We start from the raw sequence: 26,589 nt of genomic DNA, 5'->3' as shown, positions 1-26,589 counted from the left end.
TTTGGTAAGATTAAAAAAAAAAGAATTATTAATTTAAGACACCTTTACAGACTAAACCATGTGTAATTATTCCTTATTTTGGATGCTGACTTCCAAAATTAGTAAGTTGGTCATTACTACTCTGTAAATTGTTGATTGAAATTTGGGGTTCCACCTTTCTTCCAAAGGAGTTCATTTCATTAGCACATGGAGACACGGTAGGCTCCATAACCCTGGCGTATGTATTTGTGTCCACGTCATCATCTGCCACGTGTTCTGTTTCACACAAAGAACATAATTTTTTTTAGCAGCGAAAACTTCATGTGCATGTGTGCACCCTGAGAGCTGAGTTAAGCTATTTGAGGTAGTCCACTACTTGGTCTGAACTTGAAATTATAGTTTCGTTTAGCATCTGCATCTGTAATAAGGTTAATGCTGTTGCTAAATACAAAGCTATTTTTTCCTGCAGAAAGGTATGATTAATGATTGTTTTCCTTCCCCTTTATCCAAAAAAAAAAAAAAAAAAAAAAAAAAAGACAAGAAAACATAGTGTAAATGTGTAAATGGATGGAAGTGCAGATGATGTATCTCCAATGGATTTTTCTATACTATGCAATTTTTTCAGCAGTCCGTTGTCCTGTACAGTGAGACTTCAAGCTGTGATGCTTTTCCTTTGCTTTGAAATGATCGCTCTGAAATGATCACATTTGTGCTTGTTATTTCAAAACCAGCAACTTCTGCATTTACATATTTTCAAGTTTCTATAATGTATAGGTAGTATAATGTGACTCTTACATGCTTCCTTTTAGCTCAGAAACTGAACCGTACTGAAAGGTATTGATCTACACTGTGGACTGAAGGTGTTTTGGGATAGCAGGGGCCACAAGCAGGATAGAAACCCCAAGTATACTTTTAATTCTTCAAATAACAATTATTGTTTTAAAAAAGTATAAGTTTTTTACAGCATATAATATCCAGATGCTAAATATCTGTGTCAAGTAAATCTTAGTGTATGCCATGTTGTATGTGGTAGTTATGTACTAGAGTAGGAAAAGTGTTTTCCAGAAATGCTTTTGCACAGATTTTTAGTGATTACATATTAAGGATAAGCTTTATATGACTTCCAGATTGGGCTTTCTACGGCCTTGTAGTAGATTCTTTAGCCCCTTAGGAGGCAGAAGGACTGAGTCCAGCCAGGCTTGTTTGTTTTCAAGATCATTTGGAAAATGAATTGACTGATTCCAGAAGCAAGCTCTTTGGAAGTTCATTTGAAAGAAGCTACATGCCATAAGATAGAACCTGGATTGGCCTTGGCGCAACAGAGGAAAAACTCCTGTCCCATTTCTCAGGGGAAATCTACTTCAGTTGAGATCTGGTGGTTTTGTCGTTGTTCATTTGTTTGTGGGTGGTGTGTTTTTTTTGTTTGTTTGTTTTTGGTTTTGTTTCTTTTTAAAGAATGGAACTCTACTCTAAAGCAAGGGCTAATCAGGTTTTGTGGTGTTCCTGCTGCTGTTTTAGGACTGATGTTCAGTCAGGAGTAGACTGGGTCACAGTGCCTCAGACTGCCTGGGTTGGTCCAAATAAAGATTTTTTTTTCCTTTAAATTAGGAAAAAATACTTAGGCAAATACTAAATTCTGTACAAAAGTAATAAATAGTGTTTCAGAAGAAAGTTCTGAATTGGACAAATAGAGGTAGATACTTTCTAAGATAATATTCAAACCATTATGGTAGCAGGTATCGCTTGACTGATGAAACATCATTGTACCAATACAAACAAGAAGATAAAAACAGCAGTACTAATCCTTGCAAAGGTTTGACATAAACAAAAGCTAAGGGCACTTAGATTTTTCCACAAAAGAAGGATTTTGCTGATGCAGCTGCTGTGCAAAAGCCTCCTGGGGCTTTACACGTCTCTCTGGCATAAGCACCCTAATGTGGAGACAGTTTATAACAGCTGCTGTACCAGCAGAAATGCTCTCATCTTCCCAGACTAATCGTGCTAGCACCAAAGTGTTTGTTGGCAGGGCTGTGTTGGTTAAGGGCAATGTTTTCTTCAGTGTTTCTAAATAATGTAGTTGTTCTGGCAAAAGTGTTTAATAAATCGTGGTCCATAATATTCACCATAAATATCAGTATACTCTAACCTTGTGGTTTCAAAGCCCAAAGCACAAAATTTCCTGTATACAGTATGTGAGTAATAATGCCTAGCCCTTGAAGATCTGTAGATAAAAAGATCAGCCTCATTGCCTGTTTCTATGCTAAAGTTACTGAAGCTGTGTTGCACAATACCACTGTTCTTAATAGTTGTTTTTTTTGCCAACTATGGTATTGCCAGATGCAATATAACAATACTTCCCTGCAAATTTGAAAATGGTGGGGAACAGCAGTTAACAGTATTTAGCATGAAATATGCCTAAGCATATGCCTCTGAACATGTCTTTTTAAGACCATATGGAATATAATTGGTGCTGAACAACATTGAGGTGTTCTGTGAAAAGTAAAGGCTAAGCATTATAAAGTCACAAAATCATAAAGAATGAGACAAATAAAAGAAATAGGAGGAAGAATGGGGTGCTGAATTCTCTGTCTCTTGCTTTCACTGCATGACCTGAGGTGGAATGTGACAGTATTTTTAATAATTTTTCTTTACAGTAGGGTTAAAATTAAGATGTTCAGCAAAACAGCGACATATAGGTAATGGTCATGGAAGATGGTATGAATAATGGGAGGGATGCGGAAATAACATCGCCATCCACTGAGCATACCCAGAAGAATATTGGCTTTCATAGCTGTGCTTACTATCATTGGCAGTCTTTGTATATGTAGTTCTTAAGACACTTGATTACAGAAAAGTAAGGTAAGAGTGAATTTCATCCTTAAATATCAATTTCTCTGTCCTTTCAGGACTGGAGTCAAAACTTAGGGTTTTTATTCATTTACTTAGTAAGATATTTTATTTCCAAGAGATGATTTAGACTTAGGACAGCAATGAGCTAAAATTAAAATTCCTTAGTTTTATTGATTTTAATCATCAGTTGAATTTTAACTGTAGCTGGAAATGTAGGAAAAAATACAAAAAGCATGGTTACATAAAGGATCCAATTTTCTTTGAAGAAAAAAAGGGAAATTTTCAATGAGCATATATAAAGGATAGCAAGCATTTATTCCCCAGAACTAGTGCTGTCCCTAAGTGCTTCTTTATACTGCTGAGAATGGGCTGAAGAGAGTTTCTGCTGAGGGCTGTAGATTCTTATCTGCCTAATTGAGCCATCATTTGTTGACATGAGGGAAATCACGTGTCCTGCCTTTAATGCACTGCTCAGTAACAGCAGGAGTGTAAAATGTACTTCATGGAAGTGTAACAGAAAATGTTAAAAGTTTTTAGAATTGCCTTATTTACAGAGTGTTGTGAGGTTTGTATTGCAGCAGAATCATGTTTGAATGTTCAAATGGTAAATAAGTTAAATAAAATCATCAGTTTCTAATTACTTTCAAAGCATTGAACTTTTTTCTATGACAAAGGCTCCAAACCTTCAGAATATGAATTTAATAAATTCTTAGTTTTATCAGTATGATCATAAAATTGTCAGTAGAATTGAAAGCAGGTGCCGTCTTTTTTTCTTTTTTTTTCTTTTTTCTTTTTTTTTTCTTGAGCAAAATATTCCTGTAGTAATTTGGCCAATTGCAGAGCTGATACCAAGTGTTGTACAGTGGTGAAAGGAACAACAGAAAACATTCAATATTATCATTCAGTAGATAAGTATCAGAAAAGGTTATTAAAAACACCTTGTAATTAGAGGCACATTCTCTACGCAGTCCCTCTAGCACATCAATTTAATATTAAACTTCAGCCTTACTCCCTAACCTCATTTCCTATTTTGTAGAATGTAGAATTACAGGCACACCATTGTCTTTGTTTACCAGCGTGGTGTATTTTCAACATTAGGTTGAATCAATCTCATCTATAAGAAAAGTTAATTTAAATTTTGTTTTCAGAATTAGTGATTACTGACTGCTGTATTGATGAAGTGATATCCTAGATTGGAAGATAATGGTACAGCAGCAAAACCACTTTAGAATTATCATTCTGTCATAAGATTTCTGTGTGATATGGAGAAGTCATGTAACTGAGGGACATGAGACTGGTATAACTGGAGGTTAGTTTGTCAATTAATAGATAGTCTGATCATGTCTGTTCATTTTCATATTGCCAGCAGTCTGATCACCACTGACCTGACAGAGAAGAGTATGAGAAGACTACTTGATTCTTCCTGCAGCTGCAGGTCTCCATAGGAAATCTTCTCAGCTAAAAATAGTTGGCAGCTGGAACAGTGTTGTATGTGCCTCTCATTTTACTGTTGCCCAACCAGCCACTTGTTTCTGCTGTTGGAATGGGATACTTGTCTAGGAGGACTTTTGATCTGATAATTTACTGTTGCAGCTTTTAAGTTCAAAAGATTCATACCTTGCATCTCTCATTCTTGATTTTGACCGAGTGAGAGAAGAAAAATGAAACTAAGAAAGTCAAAAAAGTTAGAGATGAAAAAGAAACGTGTAAATCTTTTCATTCATGTTAGGAAAAATGCTCTTGGGCATGTCATTACATTCCGTCTGTTAATGTTTTACCTAAAAAGAATACACATACTTTGTTTTATTTTCAGATAATTTGTGATGATATGAATACAGTAAAGTACAGTTCATGGGCTTGTGAACCATGGCAGAACACTTACTGTATTTTCTACAGTGTTTGAGCTACTGGCTTTATATTTGAAAATAGCATTTGTTAAGCAATAAATGTCATAAGTATGCGTTACCAACTAGAAAGAGACACAACAGTATCAGCCTTGACAGCAAATTGTTAATTCTGACTGTACAATGCAAAAAATATGTAAGTAAGTAGAAAATTCACAGGTGGACTTAGACTTTCATACATAGGAGGCAACACCTAGCATGCCACACAGGACATGAATTCCATTTTCCAAGCTGAAGGCTATAAATGACTATAATTGTTAGAAATTATAATTGAATCACAGTCCATGTGTATTTAACCTGGAGTCCAATTTGTCTTTGCCTCCTCTTGTTTCCCCGTTTGGGAGAATAATTCATAGTATTTGACAGAGATGTGATATTTTGGTGCTGAGTGATGTATTGTCAGGAAGGAAGAGCAATGTCACATTTCCTCCCATTCTCCTCTTTTCAGCCAGTTTATAGACTAGGAAGCATTGGATTTTGTTCTTGCTTCTTCCTTTGTACTCATAACATAAATGCTTTTGTGTATATGCCACAGATGCATCAGTTGGGCTCTGGTAGGTCATTTGCTCCTTCTCCTCACAGTACGTGAACACTGTTGATACAGCTAGTAACAGCTTGTTCCAAAAATCTAAATTCAGTCACCTTGTTTTTTCATTCTTACTAGTACCATATATATTGTAACACTAAAAGTAGCCACTTATGTTTTACTGTAAATAAATACTACTTAATGTGCATGAGTTTGAGAAAATTGTTGTCCTATTTTTACAATTCAGCTAAATTTTCAATTTTTATAATCAAAACAGTAGGTAGGTTTTAGGTTTAAATTAAGAGAAAATACGTAGACGTATTTGGAACACATAGAAGGTGCTTCTGCCGATAGCCAGAAGACTCTTAAATAAGAAAAACAAAGTTTAAAATTCTTAATAGTACCGAGTATATGCGCCCTCTTGGTAATTTATGTGTATTCCTGGTTTTGCCAATTCAAAATGTCCATTTGAAATCAATTTCTGGTTTTAGTACAACAAGAAAAGAGGGATTTTGATAATAAGAACCTTGGTTTCTTGATACAGCCACCGGCAAAAAAATGCTGTTGCAGACTGACTCATCTACACTAGAAGGGCAACAGTGGCCCACAGCTAAATAAAAGAAAAAATCAGTTCAACTGTGTACTCTTTTATGTTTATGTACGTGTCTTAATCATTTTAATTGAAGTAAGATTAAATACTTATGACATGAATAAACTAAAAATTTGGGTTATGAATTAGGCGAAATCTTAAAGACAATCCTCTACAGATTTTGGGCTAAATCTAGAATGTGTTTATAGTCCCTTCAAGTTGAAGAGCTTTGGCTAAATATGGAAGTTTTGATGAAATGCATAAAGCATGTTAGCTATAAATTCTACAAGAGCAATGTTTGCTTTGGAGTTCTGTTTGCCTTCGCTGATAAGTTTGCCTAGCAATACTCAGAAATGATGATTGCCCTGAAACGGATGATGGTTCAAAAATAAGCCTTGTGCAAATTAGAAGAAGTTAATATTTGCCTGATATGACAAATGAGTAAGAAGTTTTAGAGCAGGCATAAAAGCAGTTCTCAAATTAAACTCTCTTGATTAAAAGAATGAAAAGCTTTTAGAAATCCTGTGAAACGTTGTGTGTTCATCTTCTGTGTCAGTAGTGTTTGTTGTCAGAAGAGCCACAAATGTTTGAGAATATATTATTATAAACTACCCAGTTCTACCCAGTTCTACCCAGATGTTAAGGATTATTATTAATGACTCACTTTGCCTTGTAATTGCCATAAAGTTTTTCATTATAAAAACCTCTGAGAAGACTGCTTTCCCAAAATTTCTCAATATGCTCCTTTTTTTAAACTTTATAGCTTATTTTCTAAAAACTTTTTGCTTCTGATGTCTGGTATCAAGTGTTTTTTGTTTTGTTTTGTTTTGTTTTTGCCTGAAACACATTATAGAAGGACACACATAGAGTTGGTCTGTATTTATTTTATTTGGTATAGTTTTATTGGCATAACGTTTCAAATAATGAACACTGTGGGTCTTTCAGCCCCCAAATGCTGTTCGCTGTTTTGGTAGTAATAGGCCAGAAAAGTCAGATTGATTTCTTCTACCAACTTGGTTCCCTTCAACTTGTCGTATGAAAAAGATTACTACCGTGTTACCCATAAAATCAAGGATTTCAAGTCTATGGAAGCAGAGGACTTTTGTTGCAGACCCTGTAGGTTTAGTTTCCAGAGAGAGATTCATTTTTATAATTTCCTTAAATTTTAAGCCAGCTTCCTGATAATACTCTCTTTACTTCATCTTCTATTTTAGAGTTTGTTTATGCCACATGCAAGATTTCTGTTGCTTACTCCAAGTTGATGTAGTGATGTAGAATACAGAGAATTCATCTCATTCTCAGGATCTCTCCTGCTGCTGATCTGCAGGGTTTCGTAGCCCATTGCCACGTGGATGGTAGGCCTTTAAAACCTGAGTCATGGACTTCATAAATCATCTAAAAAGCAGTAGTGGTACACTCTGCAGCTGTTGTCATACACAGGAGGTGTGACTTTTTTTCCCCACATTATGGAAGGAAATTAAATGAGAGAGGGGGCAAAGAACATTTTATAGAAGAGTTTAGTGCACTGTAAGTAATACTGCTTGTGTTTTTATTCAACATATTTAAGATACTTTGTCAGGATGTGGGATACCCCATTTGGTTTACAGTGTGGTTTTCCTGAAAGGATAGCATTGGTTAAGCACAATAATGCAAACAAATCATTTTCTCCAGACGTGTGGTTGAAGTTCAGTGCCTGTTGGCTATAAGAGTCCCAGACCTAGTGGTGGTTGATTGGCCTTGCACTGATGTGAGTGCTTATGGTTAGTGGTTCAAATGCAGCAGTAAATCTAAATGTAAATTTTCTCCAGTTTTGCTCATATTTTTGTTACGTACCTCACAAGCTGTTTTAAGAGATTATGTGCTGGTAAGACCACCCTATAAGTTTAGATCTAAATATTTGGTGCATTATGTTGATTATACTGTATACTTAGTAATTACATTTTGTTAGATTTTTATTAATCTGTCATGTTCATCAGGGAGTATTTTAAATTTTACTATAAATGTTACAATGAGTTCCCCTTTTAATAAAAAGTTAGCTTGTCATCTGCCTTAAGCAAGCTAGTTGTAAAGAACACAGCAGAAAAGGTAATTTAATTCCAGAAACTAAGTTTTCAGATACTACCAAGTCAAATGCAAAATTAAGCACACTTTCAAGTTACTTCTTTGCCAAAATGGATTTAGATTTACGGAAATTCCTTGCAGGTTTAAGTGAACTTTTCCAAGAAATGGTGTACGTGGGAAATACAAAGAAAACTACCTTGCTATAAAATGCACAACAGTTATTATCATCATTGAAGTGGATATTGTAAACATTTATGGCTGTTTATGACTGGCTTGAAAGCAGTTGGATAGATAAGCCTGCTTTCAGAGATGGCCATGATGCTCCAGATGTGACATAGCAGGAGTGTTGACAGTTGTTTTTAACTGAAGGGGAGTTGAGCTCCTTTTAGCAATGCTTTGTTTAGGAGTACTTTGTGAGCTGATTGATCTTGGTGGTTTAAGGTGCTCTCTAAAGTTAATACCAAGACTGTTTAATACAACTGTTTGGGCATGGGTTGGACAAAGATGCTGTCATTGACTTGCATTTCTAGTCCAAAACCAGGAACTAACTTTATCCTCTCTATTTGCTTTAAGTCAGTGATGATTAAATAAACTTCTTTTTGCCTCTGCCTGTTGTCACTCTCATTACAGTAAATATTTAAACATATATAAAACTGGGATTTAGATGCCAGTTATTGTCTCAAAAATTATTTTCTTCAACAGGGGAAAAAAAGAAATATAAATAAGGACTAAAGCAGCATGGGACAAAATAGGGACAATGTTTACAATTATTTTGAGAGAGAGTAGGAGATTGTTACTATAGTATAGAGAAATGGGTGCAAAATACTCCTGCGTTTTAGTAACTTGTAGCTCAAGTTCTTCAAGTCAAGGTGGTAGTATGTTAAATAATCATATGTTGAACTTAAAAAAAAAAAATACTTAACATTTGTGACATCCTGCAGTAACAAGTTGTATGCTTCAGTAGTATAGGTGTGAAGAGGTATCTTCTTATGTTTTGAACGTGCTGCCTCATAGTTTCATTTGATATCCTTCAGCCCCCCCTATTAGGAGAGGCACTCTGTTCCCCCCACAGTGTTTGAAGCTAGTTTATGACTCTAGAAAGGGTGCATTTGGATGAGCTGCTCAATATGGAGTAAGCTGCAATGTGAATTTAGAATGCCAGGCAGCTCCCCACACCAGTCTCATTAGTATCAGGAGGTTTTGAGAAAACATCTAACTTCTGAAGTGGAATAGGTGTTTAATGTACACATAGGCTTTGGAGTTTTCAGGCTGGCCTGTGGAAGCTATGCAGTAGTGAGGAAGAGTGCAAGTACGAGTGTGAGTTCATAGCATAGTAGCTGCTCTACTGTTACAGGAATGCTCTGCGTGCCCACCTCCCTGAAGGTGCTGCAAGATGTACCTTCATGCTAAAACCGTGGGTAAGTCCCGAGTGAGGTCTTTCCAGAAGTTACTGTTGAGTTTGTTCTGTGTTACAATCTAGCTTACTGTATACTTCTAGAGTAGGCAAGTCCAAATATAGCATGTGTGCATAGATCTGTTTTGTGTTAGTAGCTTTATCCTTCCTTGTTTATACTTGTAAATTAAATACCATATCTCTTTGGGTTTTGAGTAAAACTATGTTTTTGCCTCTTTGTGAGATCCGAACTCTAAATGATATGGTCCCAGTCTTCTTGCCCTCTTTTTGTACACTATCGGCCTGTGATCATGGTGACCTGTGTCTGGCTCCCAGGAGCTGAATGCTGTATTTCAGATGAGAATGCATGATTGTAATTTATTCAGAATTATTTCCTAAACTTGATACAGGCTCTTTGTTTGCTTTTTTGTAGTTGCTGAGCAATGAGTTTTACTCAAGTAGGTAAACCATGAGGGAGTGTTATTTTCTCCTAGTTTGAACCCCTGATATTACAACAAAAAAGTTTTCTTCACTCATTTGAATGTCAACGGAAGAGCCTAGGATAGAATTATGTAAATATTCTAGTAATGGAGAAATAGATATTATACGATACAGGGAGAAAAAAAGAAAAAAAAAAAAGAAGGTAAAGACAAAAGGAACAAAATGATTAACGGCATGTGGGAATAGTACCTGTCTTGAGACCTGAGTCTGTATGTTTGATATGGTGCTGCCAGTGAAGAAGAGGACAAGCTGAAGAAAGACTAGGCTTCCCAAAAATCAATTTGCTCTTTTAAGTTGTAGCTAGATAGATTAGGTTTTATGAAGTTTAAAATCCCATACCAATGAAGGACAATAGATGTTGCTTACACTGCTTTATCCCATTTTGGAATGATGTTTAAAATACCTTTAAAAAAAAAAAAGTTGCTCTTTTGTCTTCATTTTACATTGTTTTGTTTCTTAGCAAAGAGTTGTGTACATGGTTATGTATACTTTGTCTCAAGAGTGTAAACTTGTACTGCTTTTAAAAAGTGAGGTTATTGTATATACAGTAGAGGTAAGTTAAAAAAAACAAAAAAACAAACAAACAAAAAAAAACTTGGTTATAAAATGTGGCCTGCTACACGTGGCTTAATGCCAGAAGAGACAGTGATTTGCAAAGGATCAGTAATATCCTGAAAAGAGTTACATCACCATATACCATAGTACAGCAGCAGTGCCCTCCTACACCTACCCCAATTGCTTAGAGCTTTGCCCAAAGTGAGCGTTTAGATACTGCTCTGTGTTTGCACAGCAACAAATATTCATATTGACTGTCATGCAGACCACTTAAGATTTTGTAAGGTTAATTTTATAGATAAGCATAGCAAAGTAATCAACAAATGCTTCAAGAAGAAAATAGTAAAAAGTAGAGGAAGACATCATGGGCATACAGCAATGCCTTTGGTATGATTTTTTTGCATTACTTCTGGTTTTTCAAATAGTGTGAGCATTGCTTTTGTGAGCTGTTAATGGGCTGTATTTTTGCCCAGTCCTCAGAAAAAATGTGTCTTCAGACACCATCCAATTTCATTTCTTCTTCTTTGGATACGGTCTTAGAGACAACACAGTGTATGCAGTCTAGATGTATTATCCTGACTGTCTGCTCTGAGAGCCTTTGCTAGAATTTTACAAATCTCCTAATTCTTTTTGCCCCAAAGAAACCTATCTTTATATCTGTTCTTGATATCTTTATATCACTTAATATCACTTCTTTATATCTGTTCTCGAATTATGTGATTACATTTGTCATTATAACCTGGTACTAACTTTACCCACATAACCCTGTGGTAATAAATTTTGATGTAGATTTGTGCACTTGGGTTGAGAATGCTGCCTGAAAAAAGGGCCTTGTGTTACAGGACAAAGCTATTGTGTCTATTTGCAGTACAGAGTTAGGTCAGGCTTTCTAAGCTCAAGTTGATTCTTTCATTTGCTTTTGTTGAGTGAGGATGAACACCCTATGCAAAACGGAACTTCAGTTCCTATGCACCTGCTGGCATTACTGTCTTGTGTGTAACACTGAGATTCCTGAGGGTTTGTCCAGGGGGTTTGTTCTTGAATAAACTAAATCACTCTCCCATATGTTTTCCTAATTAGTTGCATTAAAGCTAATCAATCCTTTCATGGCATGTAGTTACATATGGCAAAGAAAGAAGCCATGCCATGCAGTTTGTCATTGTACACATTCAGAGTAGCTATGTTTGCAGGAATTGAGTTGTTCTAGCTTGAATTTGTGGTACAATGTGTTGTAATAGCTTCTGCTATGGCAAATGCATCCGGTTTTCTTCCCCTGTAGGTTTTCAGTAATAGAGCAACATTTCAAAAGTAATGTACATATCTTCAATCGAACTCTGAAATGTTTAAAATGAAATCCATCCATGAAAAGGGCTAATGGTCAGCAGTAACGCTTGCTGTCTCAAATTATTTTTTTCCTTTGCATCCTTATTCTCAATATAAAGATGCTTTTCATAAATACCAAGTATATGTTCTCAGGGAAAACATGAAGATTTTTTTCTTAAATATACCTAAAATGTCAATTCCAGTTTTCTTTTCTAAAACAAATATTTTCTGGAAGACTAGTCTCTCGCACAAGTGAATATTGATGTGGTATCCATGTGGGACAGAAAAGGATTGTTTGAGCTCACTCAAGTGAAGTCTTCCACTTCTTTTGTATCCAATGCAGACACCAGTAGATGAATGAGCGTTACAGCTGGTGCCTGTCACAATCCCATTCTGTGTATGGATCTTGTCTTACTCTAGACTTGATGTATTACAATAATTGAAGTAATAAACTTCCCAGTCAAATATTCAAGAAGTAGAAGATACAGCTTTTCCTCAGCCTTGAAATGCCTTTCTTAATTACCTTGAGGATTTAGAGTTTAGGGAGAGCAAGATGTCTGTGACTTTGTTTGTTTGTCTATTTTATTAGAAGATTGAAATGTTTGCTCCATTTCTAGGGAGTGTAGGTGGAAGAAGGTAACACCTTGTTAAACACAGAAATATAACAACATTCAGACAGGAGCAATGTTAATTTATAAAAATTCCCTTCACATGTGAATAATTGATAAGTCTGAAGTCTCCCGGTGAAGTTTCTGCATGATGGATCCATTTCACAAAGAAGCTTGATTCTTTCTTAATGATGTTTTCAACTGTTAAAAACTAATGAATGGATTCTCAAAGTGTGCTTTTTAGCTTTACAGTGTCTGTCATTCACGTTTTCATTCAGAATATCCAAATTTGTGTGCATCTGTGTGGCTTATTTTGTCTCAGTATTTTCATGTGTGGTCTTCAGCCTACAGCAAGATCAATGTCTGTGCTGAGGAATGAAAAGGAAAACTAGTACATATCTGGGAATGCAAGAAAGTGTTGTGAAAGTTGAGATGGGGTGCAGTGTTATTTGTAACTTCATGGGGAATTCAGTGGAAATTTGACATTTCTGGAGTGCTGGCATTCCATACCAGTGTCTCAAAGCACTAGGACAGCCTGTTGTAGGAACCCTGTTTGTCAGCATCAGCAGCCCAACATGGGAGCTAACATTTATTTGTAGAACGAAACATAACATTTCTGTTTTAGCATTGCTTTAATCAAACAAAACACAAAACAAATCCTTCCCTCAAAAAAAAAAAAAAAAGTGCATGTTAAAGAACTGTTTGTTATGAGACGGCTGCTGAAAGGTTGAAAAATTAGAATGGATTGAAAAAGCTAAAGCCATTATGTAATATTCTGGCCAGCTTATTTTCATTATATCTGGAAGTCCCACATTGCGCCTTCTTGAGATATAGCTCACATACCACTCTATTAGCTTAACATTAAGTGCCTCTAGTTAAGAGTTCTTTTGCCCAATAATTATGTTGGAAATTATAAAGTAAGCATCTTAAGTCTCATAAAAGAGAGCAAAGATGTTGTAAATGTTGTAAAGTTATATGCAAGAAATTGCTGGTGTTACTGAATGTGTGCAAGCATAAGCACGTGTCTGAGTCCCTTGATAAAGGATGTTCTCACGCAGTTAGATATAAAATTTGTGCTTTTTTCATGAATTAAATCTTGGCTTTAATAGGTAATTTTCAATAATACTATTAAAAATTGATTTAGAAAAAAAAAATAGGAGGCATTTCTTAATAAGTAAAATGTTAAGAAGAAATACTTGGAAAGTCAAAACAGTATCAGCAGTTGAAACTCAGTCAAGTATTCCTAAATGAAAAGAAGAAAAAAAAATAAATTAAGCCCAGGTATGGAGAAAGTGGAGTATAGCTTTTTATAGAGTCCAGAGAGAGTGATTATTGCTCTAGTTCTAAAACTAATAGACTCTTGTTGTGACAGTTAATAATCCTGCTTCTAAGGAGACAAAACCACGTGGTTTTAATGTCATATTCAAGAGAAAAGCTAACTTGTATCACACACTCTTTAACTCCTGGTGGAAGATCTGCATGACTTGATAATAGATGCTATATGCTATTTGCTGTGTTATCAGTTTGACTAAACTCTGAAGTATTTTGAAATATGCTGTAATTACTTTTAATCTTCAGTCACATGAATTAATACCTTTCTTCACCTTATTTGCAGTTTACTGTTTAACTTGATTGACAGTATTCCTTTTTGTTCAGTAACAATTCCTTGCTTTATGTACTCATAAATATCCTTATTAGCTAGCAATTGTTTCCTACTTGAGCTCTGTGGAAAAATTGGGAACCTGTGGAACAACCAAGGTATCTGTTTTAAAAGTTTGACAAGATGCTGTTCTGTGCTTTTTGTATTTCTTCTGTTTGGTAATAAAGTTGAAGGCTACAGATAGGCACTGAAGTGTGCTGCAGATCAGCACTTCGTGAGTAGATTAGTGGAGCAGATTAATTAATGAGTAGATTAATGGAAATAGTGAAAGTAAATCATAGTTTGATGGTTGCTGAAAGTGAAATATCAGAAGATCTTGGCGAGGGGGGATGGGGGGATACAGGGATGACAACCGAGAAAAGATTTGGTGAAGGTTAAGAGTTTTGTGACAGGGATCTTCCTTAGTATTCTTAAGCATTATTCAAAAAGTTTATTTGATTTACAAATTAGTTTGTATTTTTAACCATTGCTTTCCTTTTTGATGTTTTTTGTTACAATATGTAGGATTTATGTTTTTTTAAATAATGACTAGCTTTTTCATATATTTTCCATTTCATGGAAGAAAACATTTTGTTTAAATTTAACTTCATAGTGAGACAGATGTTCTTCATACTATTAAATAATACATAATTGTAAAAAATGTTTCTATTTCTTTGGTTCCTGTGGTTTCCATGTGTCTTATGGGTAAAGTGTCGGTAGGAAAAATGCATACAGCATTAGTGCTCTAGACCTGTCTTCCCCAGCCATCTACATCAATCAGTATAGCTGTTGAAGGGGTTAAATGCCACTAGTATGTTATTTAGTAAGACCGCTTTATCCTAGAAGGATAAAGTGATAACTGATGTCCTATGCACCTTCAGTTCCTCATGAGACAGTTAGGGCACAGGACAATTGTAGTACCTGAATATAAAAAAAAATTAAGTACTATTTTATTTGAGTGAGGATAGTTTGGAATATTGCATTTCGCTGGTGCTAAGCTTGTTTGTCCCTGAATTCTGCAGTATGTTTCTTCCGTAGCATAAGTTCTTCAGGAAAATACACTTAATCCTGAAGACTTGTAAGCAAAAAGAGCATGGGTAAAGTGCAGTTGCAGTCTTACCAAAAAATCTCGGAGTACTGTCCATTACAAATGGATTTTATACATAGGAGAAATAACTGGCACTTAAGGTACAAGTAATAGTGAAAGGATTTTAATGAAAACTATGCCATGCTTTAAAATTTTTTATTTTTTTCCCCGGAGTCTTCATATTTGCTGGACTCTATGCATACCATAAGGTCAAAGATGGAGTTGGTGTCTAAATGGTAGATATTGCTGTGATGCTGGTTTACTTCAGCATGCAGTCTTGTTCTACAGAAAGATCTAGTAGAATAATACATCAAATTACAATTTGTGAAAATCTCAATTAAAAATCTATAAGCTGAGAAAAGTGTTTGGTTTGTTCCAGTCTCCCTGAACAATTAAACAATTGCTTCAGCTTCTACCTGATCTCACACACATGCACAAAAAAAAAAAAAAAAAGTGTAATTGCATGCTTTACACCATACTGTAATAAAATTCAGTTGGTTGCATTACTTGCACAGCCTTTGCACAGCATTCTCTCATCTCTTGCTCATCTTTAGCAAACCTCTGTGGTTATTCTTACTGATGAAATTGATGCTTAGAGGTCAGTAGAGTATAGAGCTGCAGGCTATAACTCTTGTGGATCTGACGAGATCTTTGAAAGCTGATGGCAATTTGTGGATGGGCTCTTTAAACCTAGAAGTAATGTTCACATTCAGAAATACCATGCAGCTCATGATAAGTAGCATGGAAGTCTGTACAAGAACCCTTACAAGCAGATAGATGACCGTTCCTTTGTGCTGGTTTTATATTTGTTCTGGTCAATAAGCTTCCTTTCCTGTTTACTGTTTTAAAATAACAATTTTGCTTCATGGTCAAGGGGAGAGTGCCTGGGCGCAGGAATGAACCCTTAAACCCATGTGCTTTTAGGCTAGTAATAGTAGAGTTGAAGTCTGAACGGGGATGCAAGATGTAAGTGCTTTTTCTCCTCCAACAGCAGGAATGTACTGGGAGTACAACAAAAATAAAATGGAAAAAGGATTCTACAAGTCATAAAACTGTTGGCCCATATAGACGCAAGTGGCAGTCTATTCAGAGTCATTCTTCAGTGTCTAATGCAAGGAAATCACGTGTATTATCTTCCTCAGATTCTCTCGTTCAAGACTCTGATTATTTAAATGTTATTGTTATTCACTACTTGTACAATTTACTAACATATTCAATCTTTTTTTTTTTTTGCGGTGTGACGTTGCATGTATTTAAATGTCTAACAAGTTAAAAAAACAAAAACAAAAACAAAAACAAAAAAAACCTCCTTAACATTGGTTGATGGGAAAGGTTACTTCAGTTTCTCTGTCCTGGCAAACTTAACACAGAATTCCCCAAAGTCTGCCTTTGTAGTAATATTTTGTATTGTACTTCAATAAGGTTCTGTTACTATAAATGTGAAATTACACTCAAGAATGCCTTACATCTTTTATTGTAAAGCTATTTATATATAAGGCATTATTGAATTTGCTGCTTGTTGTCCACTTTCAGAGTTGAAATTCAATTTTAAGGCCTGGGGTCAGCATTTTTCAAAGTTTGCAAAACTGTAATCCTTGAAAAATATTGTACATAAAATAGCAAGCTGTTTTGTATTTGCTAAAAGCTGAGAAAGTTATTACTTCGGCTTTTGCCAAGTAAGATGACTGAGAAAAGAAAAGTTTATCAGAGGGGATTATGGAAGAAACAGATTTATGGCAAGTGTCTGATATATACCCAGAATCCCCATGTTCGACTAAACTAGACTTGCCCTGGGCCTTCTGGAGCACAATGCCCTTAGCAAGTAGCTTTCGACAGCTTTTTCAGGAAGCAATATTTTTCTTCAGAAAGAGGGTCACTCCACTGTTTTTCTTTTTCCTTCTCTCCTGTCTTATCTTTTGAGTTCAGGAAGTATTTTAAATTTACAGCCAGCTTTGAAGGCATGAAGCAAGTTCAGCCCCAGAAGTATTTCCTGTTATGGCATTAATCTAATTCCATGAAAGTAGAACTGATTTTTCATCTGTAAAGTAGATAAAGTGCCTGGAGCAGCAGACCATTACTCTGGGTTATCATGATAAAGAGGCTTAGTTTTGACACCAAAGTGTTTATCAGCCTAACCAGGGGAAGATTTCATCCTTTTTGTTGAAAGAGATATTAATGGATTATAATATTTCTTTGCTTCATGGAGACAATGAGTTCATATTGAAAATGTTGACCTGAAATAACAACGTTCCCATAACATATTATAAGTTAATTTATCTGGAAAGCTGCCATTACCTGGGGGAACTGGGAGAAGTAGTTGGGAAATGATAATATAGTGGGCAAGTATTTCACAAGTACGTGAGAGTGCTAATTTCAGATTTAGAAAACAGTTTTAGAAGTCTGGCTAGAGCTGCTGTTTTCTATATAGCTTCAGTCGCACCTGTGAGTGCAGTTAATCTCATCTCCCTCATCTTAAGGATGCTCCAAAATACATCACGTAATAGCACTCAGATGCTGTAGATGAGTTGAGAAGTGTAATGTTTTATACCTTACTTACTCCTTATTGGTAGCACTCCCTGCTACAGTGTTTAAGGTTTTCTTAGTATGTACATTATAAACAGACATTTTGAAGATAAACTGCAGTCCATAAAAGTTACTGCCAACTTAAGCCTTTGACTATATCCCAGGTGTGTACCTGTACAAACTACGCACACAAATCTCTGACTGTGAAAGAAATCTCACAGTGCACTTCCTCACTCCAATTCCAGTGCCTGTGCTTGCTTATCTCCCCAAATGAGCATTCATCTCCATATTCGTTTGCTGTCACTTCAGAGCTAGAGATGGGCTGTATTCACTCATCTTGTGTGTGTTAATATAATAGTGTTTTTTATCTCACATGTGGCGAATGGGTTGTGAGGAGCAGGATGCGATTTCACCCCTCAGGAGGCTGGAAGCCTGACCTGCTCCAGCCAGCAGGGAGGGACACACCAAAGGCAGAAATGCGTGAGGCGGCTGAAACAAGTAGACTTCGCCTAGCTGAAAAAAATGGAGATGCGCAGGTCGAGTAATTCATAAATGCTCAAGGTTGCATGAATCCATGAGAGTGACTTCACACTCGAAAGAAACCCTGTTAAGAAATGGCACAAAGGGAAACATCATTAGGAATCTAACTGGTTTTCAGGGAAGACAAGGCCCCTGGGTGCCAGCCGGGGCAGCTGGGCTTGTCCTGAGGCCTGCTGGGCCTGTGAGGCCACGGGCAGTGGGAAGCGGGCAGGCGTCACAAAGACAAGCCAGGAGGAGAGACAGCAGTGCTGTGTCTACCTGCTTCCTTCCCCTGTGTCTGTCACCAGCTGTCACCAGGGATTTGTTCCACAAGAATGCTTGCACTACCTCTTGTACAAGTGCAGGCCATAAGCTACAGATTTTGCCCCAACTAATTTTGTCATTTGGAAAAAAGAATTGCTGTGTGGTTATGTAACTATATGCAAGTTCACTCTTTTAGAGAAGTGTTTACTATATTTCCGTGACAGACAATTTAGTCTTAAAAACAAACGACAGCGGCATTTTTAAATCTTTGTGTCTGCCAAAATTTCAATCAAGGACATGTGTGCATTTCTTGTGAGGGCAGTGTACCTGAGCATCTTCTCCCTGTCCTTACCTATGCGCTCACTTGGTCTAGCTGTATGGTCTGTTGGGCTGCACTCAGAGTTGAAGCAAGGAACTGAAGAAAATAAAAAAATAATCTGTATTATTTTTACCCTATCTCCTTGCTATCTCACAAGCAGTTATCCTTTAAAATAGGCAGTAGTATAGGGTTATTAATGAGCAACTTGGGGAGGTGAAGGTTGTAAATTACTTGCCCTAACACTGCTGATGGTAAAAGTGTGCAAGTAACCATGGCCTATCTCTGTCTATGTCTCATTTACATTTTTAATACAGAAAAAAGGATATATCTGAGGTGTATTTATTGACCCCTCTCCTAATACCATTATGCTGGTAGGTTACTATGTTTGGATTTGCAAGTCACTAATGTGCTACTTATTTTTAAAATATATCTTTATATCGAAGTGTGGGTAGATGGTTTTGTAGCAGCCAAGTAATGTGGCATATACACAGAAGTATTAAATTTGAAAGATCTTAAAGAAATATGCCTATTTTTTTCTGTTCTCTATTTGGCATAATGAGATGAAAACTTCACATTAAAAATATTTATACAATTGTAATTGCCTTTATTTATGCACATTGTGCTAGGGCAGGTTTGTAGTGAGACATTGTGCAGTAGCTCTTCGGCTTCAAAGGCAGTGGAACAAACCCCTTAAGCCAGGTTCTCCCATGGCCTTCCCAAACCACAGCCTTTAAGTCTGCTGGGGGAGGGTTGGGAGCATCTGTGCCTGAAAGGATGGAGCACTTTCAACTCTGTTTTCTGTGCTGTAGAACAGCTATTGAAAAAAAGGTAACTACCATGCATTAGAGCAGCAATTAGCACTACTGTGGCATATGTTGAAATGCTCTTACCCATCCCCTGGCAGAGCGAAAAATTACATGAGGTGCAAAGGTAGATGCACCTTCTCCATTGTACCGCCTGCATTATGCGTTCCTGATGTGGTATTGTGTCTAGTCTGTTTGTGAATCCCAATATTTTGGGTGACATGGAGCTGAAGGGGATGAAAATCATAATTCCTGTACATACCAGGCCATTGAGTCTACCTCTGAATTGTGGCGTGGGTTCAATATTTAAAAGATGTCTACTGAAGAGCACTGGCTGTGAATTTACAATGGTTTCCTCATAAGGAAGGGAGAGTTGTGTATTATTGCAGGAAAAAAAAAGTATGTCTTGCTCTAAAACTGCACCTATGGTTTCAATTAGTCAACTCTCAATTATGATAATGTAATGAGGAGTAATGAGGAGATGGGGGTAACCTAGGTAATTGCAAATGACTAACACAAAACACATGTAAAATTAGACAGCAAGAGCCTCCACTGAAAACTTAAGAGGAATAAAAGGCCTACAATAACAGTTGTTGCACACAGAAGATCCCAGTTAAGAAACATAGAAGCAAGTAGATGCTTTCATTGCAGCCAAGAACCACCACAGCTGCATTGGTGGCTCATGTATGCAGCCAGCTCTTCATCCAAACCAGGCTTAGTCAGATACCCAAACCAGGGATGATCATGACTGGCATAGATCTGATAGAAACACTTCAGAAACAACAAATACCTTGTCTTTACAAGTAAGGAAGCATTGATTGAAGAAGGCCTTCTGTCCACTGAACCGTTTTTTTTTCAGAACCGTTGTTAAATAAAGCCATTAGGTCTTTTTTCCTTAGGTATTGATAATTGTTAAATGTTATACTGGTCAGATGTGTTTGCTTCTGACTTTCTCAATAGTTTTTACTGTGTTTAATAGGTACCACATGTCTTTAGGCTGCAGCTTTGTGGCAATGAGAGGTGATGCAATTGTATTTCATCCTTCTGCCAGAAAATACAAGCTCAGTATGTAGCGTGGTAGCAGAAGAACAGAGGTGAATTGTTCCCTTCCTGAATGTTGATGTAGAAGAAACCTACATGACTCTGTTCATGTCTGTAGTGCATGTTTGTATCAATTCAGTCATAAGCATACTTAATTTAAAAACAAATTCAAAAAAAACTTTTTTTGGGGGGCAGGGAGGAGGGAAAGGGAGAGTTACAAAGGAAAATATGCTTAAGGTACAAGAACACTTTCTGTTGGTTTGATTGGCAACTGTATCCATTACCATCTTATCTGAGGCCAACACATAAACATCTCTATCATTTCCTTTCCTTGAAAAGATGTTTGTCTTAAAAAAAAAAAAAAAAAAAAGCTGTCTGAGGATTCTAATCATTCTAATCATACACAAAGGAATCTCTAAATTAATATTTTCCCCAGCAAGTATTTAAACATTTATTTTACTTTTAGATTATTAGTGATAATCTTGTTGCTAGAGCAATCCCTGAGGTTTCCAGGGAATTATAGGCATGTAAGCTTGAGGATTTTACCAGGCAAATCAAGCAGAGACTATAATAAAATAGAGTTAATCAATCTATGTCTAAATAGTCTAAGTATAATGCACTAGGGGGAATTCAGGAGGGCTTCTGCAAAGGGAGATACCTAAAGGACTTGTGGAGGTGGACAGACTGGACAAACATGTAAGAGTTAACAAAGTAATACAGCAACATCTTACATTAGCAAGAATGCCATACAACAGGAGTGATCTTGAAAGCAAAACCATTCAGAAGACCAGACACCCATGTTATGCTTGGCATGACTGAAGCAGAAGACATTTGGAATAGTTACTTTCTGGCTGGATGGACTGAACACCCATTAGTGCTTAGTTTAATTTTAGAGGAATGCTTGACTGCTCTTCAATGCAACTGAAAGCATAGTAAGTGAGGATGATAGGTGAACTTGAATTCAAAAGTTTACCCCTGAGCCATATGACAAAATTTAGGCAGGTTTACCTACAGTGTCTGTAGGTAAATACAAATTTTGAGAAGGTTTTAGTCAGATACTTTCACTAGAAGACATTATGGAAACTAGAAAACATGATTGTATTGGGATGCTTGTGGCATGGAAAAGTCATTAGCTAAAATAAAGGGGCAAGAATAAGTGCCCAATTCTCACAATCTGTGCGTTTACCAATAAAGTTCTTCAGGAGTCTGTTCTTTATGTGTTAATATCTTGGAAAGGAGGTGAGCAGTGTGGTGATGAGTTTGTAATGGCAAGATACTTAATATGTTGATCCAAGATGGAAACCAACTATGGAAAAAAAAAAGGCAGAAGGACCCCGTGAGACTGAATGAGAGGAAAATAAAATGCAGGCTAAATTCAGTGTGGATAAATGCTAAGTGGTTCATATGAGAGTGGTTCATAATAAGAGCTCATTGTTATACAGGCACAAGATAATGATATTATGATACTTCCATGAAAATATCCTCTTGGTGTTTAGTATAGGTCCAGGAAAAAAAGTTTGTTTCCATTTGCCATTTTTACCTTTGGTTTTGGTAGAGGTAGTAAGCTAGCTATTACAAAGCCGTGGAGAGGAGGAGTTCTGGCAGAACACTATAGATGTGAACACCTGATGGTTAGTTGTGGGAAAGTAAAACCAATAGCTTATATAAGAACAAATGTAGAACTGAAAAATGCCCCTTTATTTCATCCAGCAGACCTTCACTAGGAGTTGAATATATATATTTTTGCAGAGTAAGTACAATTAGTAGCACTAATTCAGGCAGTATATATTGCCCATCAGCTCTTGCCAAAAAAGATGATTGGAAAAATCTTTAGCACAAGAAAGTTAAAATCTGAAATGAACCTCATATGTTTCACTCTAACAGCAACATATCACTCAGCTTAGAGAGGGTTATGCAAAAAGTGCTTTTTTTCTGTGAGTATATTATCACTAGTATCCTTATTCTGTTGTACCACAATCATTATTGAATTAAAAATTATTTGGGGGTACCCTAGACTCATTTTAAAATGTTCACAATAATACAAGTGAAGACACTGGGTGAACTGGGTGAAGCCTATGGCTTGCCTTTGCACATGTTGTTTGGATAGAAAGATGCCTATAATAGTTCAAAGTAAGAAAGCATCCCTGAAAAAGTGAGACATGCTTTAAAGTGTGTTCTCCTAGTAGAATTTTCTGTATGTGCAAAGTTATCATTATTTGCTGGGATTGCCATTTTTATCAGTCTTAGTGTCTTTGTTCATCAACCATGTAATTGTTTCATTTAATGTCCTGCCTTGTTTCATGGATTCCAAATCGTGCGGGCATGGCAAAGAGTCTGGATGAGTGTCATTTACTCATTTGATGGTATCTTAGGGTGGGGGACAATACTGCAGTGAGAGATTGTTGTACTAGTCCCACAAACATGCACGTCTTCCTTTAAAAATAATATATATATATATATTTATCTTGCGTGCTTCACACATTCACTGGTTACTATTAGGAGGTTTTAACTCTGTATTACAGTGCTATTATTGCTGTACACATGCTCGTGTTACACTAGTGAGTTCAGAGCACTGTTCGCAATCCATTTATGCCCTGTTTTCTAAGGGGGAAATAAGCATGCATTTATATCTCCAGGGTCTCTGGTCAAAGCAGACATCTCTGGACAATGTGAACACAGTCACTTTAGCAATCTGTTAGCCTTTATTCATCATGAGTTTTAAAAAAATAAATAAATGCCTGGTAGATGGTCATATTGCTAGTTTCCCTCGTAGTGAGAAAGCAGCCTGATTATTTTCAAGTAAAATTTTATATTGGTGGATTGCAACTTGAGTCATTTCTTCAGAAGTGGAAAAGGAGCATACTGTTTCTCTTAGGATAATGACATGCATGTGCTCATGAGTGCTTCAGTGTTTTGATCTCATGTGCTCTGGACATCTATCATGTAGCTACTGTCATATAAATTACACATTAATATCACTAAGATTTACTTCAGCATTTGCAGTAGTGGAAGGTACCTTCATGACAAAATATTAAAATATTATTGTATGTTTACCATATTATTGGGAATTAAAGAAAAAAAAAAAAAAAACCTACCTCCCCAAACATGCTAAGCAGCTACATATCATTTGACTTTCTGATAAAACATGTCACTGGTTTCACTCAAACATTTGGGTTCTTTACAGAAGTAGTCATTTCATACATGGAGTAAAATCATCTTAGTAGGTTAGAATCAGGTTTTCTGCAGTTGATAAAGGATATGCGATCTATCAGTTCTAAATTTCAATATGTTATTTTAAAAATGCTAATTAAGCCTCCCCTAACCAGTGAAATTATCTCATAAGGGTACTTGCTAATTTTGTAAGACTATTAGAGTGAACTTTTCAAACAAAGCCCTATCATATGTGCAGGTTTCAGAGGCAATGGAAATATCTGTATGTGTCCAATTATTTGCAGTGTTTTTTTGTCCCGATCCTTGAACTTTGTTTCTTTTTCCAAACACTTGTACGGTTTTATTAATGTTGGCCAATTATTTAGTATATGCAAAAAGAGGGAACTTGCAGAAATAGATCACAAGGCAGAAGAGGGGCAAAGATCGAGGAGTTAACAATTAGGAGGGTAGACTTTAAGCTTAAATTGTGAATCATACTAAAAATATTAATTGCAATAAAGTTTAGACTTAAAAAGCATTTTTAAAAAAGGGGAAGAAGTATAACCCCTAAGTAGCTGTTAGGGAGAAAGGCATGCAGTAGGGCTAGTGCCATCACTCACGAGGGCAAGGCAGAAGAATGCTCTGTGTGTAGGACTGCCTATTCAGAAGGCACCAGGAGTGACCGGTGACCTAACTCCCTAGTTTCAAACCCTGAGCAAAGCAGACGTGACACGAGCCGTCGCTCCTGCTGGAGCAGGAGGAGGTAGCTGGAGCTGCAGAGAGGCTGGGGGAGAGTTGTACAGCTCTCCATGGGCACAATGCAAACAAGTAAGCTGAGCAGTTGGTGAAGGGTTTTGCTGAATTGGTGCAGTACGGTGTTTTGATTTTTAATTTTTCTTATTTTATATTCACATCTACAAGAAAAAAATGAAATGGAAAAATAGGCGTAGTTTTTAACAGGTTTTTACAGTGTCTGAGGAAGAAATGTAAAGGCGATAGTGAATTTATGGAAGATATAAAACAAGTGGGTAATAAATAGGATGTTTGTGATGATCTTACTTTGCATCTCATTCACTTGCTTTTTTTTAGTAAGTTAGTAGTTTAGGATAGGAATTAAGTCAGTCTTTAGATCACCTGTACTATAATGACGTGATCTAGATCAGAGACTTTGAACATTACCACAACATGAATAAATAATAAAACTCTATTAATAAGAAACAGCAGCCCATCTGCACAGGATGCACAGCCACCCTAAATTCTATACATGTCAAGTGTAGATGAGAAACTTTGGGTTTCTTGAGGTGTAGTGCACTGTTCCCATGTAGAGGAAATTTCCTTAATAAAAGGCGAAGTCATTAAGTAAGAAATACTTTTGTATGGAAATCCTTTTCTTTTTTTTTTTTTTTTTTTTTTTTTTAAAAAAAAAAAGCATGTATATTCTAAAACAAAGTATGAGTTATCTGAGTCTGGCAGAACTTCCTGCTTTTGAGACTTTAAATTATGAGATGGGAAGCATTGCAGGACAGGAGCTGTTGGGTTGTTTTCTAATTGTGAAGCAGTAGAACAATGAAAGCTGAATAGTCATGACACAAAATAATTTACTCAGAGGTCTTACCTTCCTCTCTGTTTCTTGCTTTCTTGAAATGTAAAGGCACCAGGCAGATGACAAAGGGAAAACTCAGCTGTCCACAGAGAGAGACACCCTAATAAGCACTTAGCAAGATACTTAATGATTAACTGTGTGCATTAATTAGTTACAAGTGTTATGTGTCATTAATAAATCTATACTTAATTATAATATTAAATACCTTATGTGTTTTATGATTAATTCCATAACTAAAACAAGCGTTTACATGTTAGTAAATAAGTGATGATTGCAGAGTAATTATCGTTAGCTCGAGTAAAATGAATTGTTAACTGTGTCATAGTAACCTATTCCTTTCGCGCAGCCTAAGAGGGGATGAAAGTTGTGGTTGGGAGAGGGGGTGTGGAAAATTACTTACTGTATTAATGTATTTGCAAGATAAAATTCTCTGCTGAAAATACTCCTGTATGTTTTCAGGTTATAATAATGTAAAACAGATTCAGAAACAGCAGCTTATTTTTAGCAACAATAGATAATACTGTTTTTTCATAGGTCTGTTAGTATTTTCTCTCTGCAGTTTAGAATGTTTTTGAGTTAATGAGAAAAAAGTTATCGTGGTGTGTGTTTGGCAAAATGTTGTCTGTTTATGTGTAGTTCCTTAGAAGAATAAATAAAATCTAAGTGGAGTTTATCTTGATATTAAGTGATTGTACAAAATGTGTCTTACAGGCTATTTCTACCCCATTAAAAGTTGGACAAACTCTTATTTAACTTGAACAAAATCAGACCGTTATTGTTCTGCACATAAGGAACTGGTTTAGTGGCTTAAGCTACTAAAATGCAATTGAGAAAACTGCATTTTCTTAGAACTATAAATTAAAGTCCTCATCCTTCAGAGACAAATCACTTGAGTGCTTACTAGTCTAAATAAATAAATAAGGAGGGTCCTTTCTATTTGATTTTATTCTGTTCAGTTTTCTAAGAATGGCAAGCAGTTTCATTCTTATTTAGTATTTTTTTCAATATGTGTTCTTCAGTCATTTTCACTTAATACTTTTGGGTTCATTTTGTAAAACAGATATCAGAAAATTCCATGTAATAGAAAAAAAAAGTAGGAAGATGTTTCACATATTTGTTGCTGCTCCTCTTAGCTCACCACTGAAAAGCTTAGCTTATTGGTAAACTCCTAGACTTCTCTTAGGAAAAAATAATGCTGGCATAAGAAGAGTTTCTGTTTATCAGCTCTCCTTTTCTGAATGTGTTCCTGAAGGCTTTGCTGTTATTGCCACTGTCTTACCGGATGGGTTTCATTGTGGTTGCTCATCCATCGGACTACTTTCTAGTTCCTCCAGTGTGTACCAGGACAGGAA

The 26,589-nt window shown here is 36.2% G+C and overlaps 1 protein-coding gene and 1 long non-coding RNA gene across 3 annotated transcripts in view; one reads left to right on the top strand and one right to left on the bottom strand.

Annotated features, from left to right (window-relative positions):
- ADK (adenosine kinase) overlaps positions 1-26,589 on the top strand; it is a 276,073-nt gene that overhangs the window by 136,495 nt on the left and 112,989 nt on the right. The window lies entirely within an intron of this gene.
- LOC137859829 (uncharacterized) lies at positions 17,497-19,537 on the bottom strand. The gene is made up of 2 exons (XR_011098580.1): positions 18,674-19,537; positions 17,497-18,142 (listed from the first exon to the last, which is right to left on the bottom strand). It is a non-coding gene; the product is annotated as an uncharacterized lncRNA (long non-coding RNA).

The sequence above is a fragment of the Anas acuta genome, chromosome 7, assembly GCF_963932015.1.
Source record: "Anas acuta chromosome 7, bAnaAcu1.1, whole genome shotgun sequence".
Lineage (NCBI taxonomy): Eukaryota > Metazoa > Chordata > Aves > Anseriformes > Anatidae > Anas > Anas acuta.
This window is presented reverse-complemented; position numbering and strand designations above follow the sequence as displayed.